This window comes from Wasmannia auropunctata, unplaced genomic scaffold (genome assembly GCF_000956235.1).
Source record: "Wasmannia auropunctata unplaced genomic scaffold, wasmannia.A_1.0 LD336090.1, whole genome shotgun sequence".
NCBI classification, from domain to species: Eukaryota; Metazoa; Arthropoda; class Insecta; order Hymenoptera; family Formicidae; genus Wasmannia; species Wasmannia auropunctata.
The window spans coordinates 4,750,128-4,750,635 of NW_012026800.1; the positions used below are offsets into that span (position 1 = coordinate 4,750,128).

The window sequence follows — 508 nt, forward strand, 5'->3', positions numbered from 1 at the left end:
TACTATAATCAGATAAAAACATTACACGTCAATTGTCAACGCAAAAATCAGAAGTTGGCCACATTGCAGGGCCGAAATTGAAAAGGTAGTAGCTGCCCGCAAAATTTTAAACCAAAATAACTCTTATAATTAGTAAAATAACTTCGTTATATCATACACCATTGTATCCGTTAAAAAGAACGCTACAACTTTTATCATATTAAAATTGTCACTTTACCGTGCAAAAATTAATCATGTCATTCCGCTCTCTAACATAGGTAATATTTCTAAATGAACACTGTGCTTACAATAAAGTTTAGTCAGAGCCGTTTAATTTTCCGGACGGGCCGTTTAAAGTTCGGACGGGCGAATAACGACGGCGCGGAAGGCCGGCTAACCAGCTCCGACAATGGTAGAGGGGCGGTTCGTTAGATGTGAGGCTTAGGAGAGCGACAAGGAAAAAAATAATTGCTCCTGAATTTAATGGTAATTAAGAGAACATGTAGTTTCAATGGTCTCGCGGGGCGAG

At 39.2% G+C, this 508-nt stretch overlaps 1 protein-coding gene across 1 annotated transcript in view; it reads left to right on the forward strand.

The window, feature by feature from the left end:
* Positions 1 to 508, forward strand: part of LOC105448092 (ankyrin-3-like) — a 4,994-nt gene that overhangs the window by 1,900 nt on the left and 2,586 nt on the right. The window lies entirely within an intron of this gene.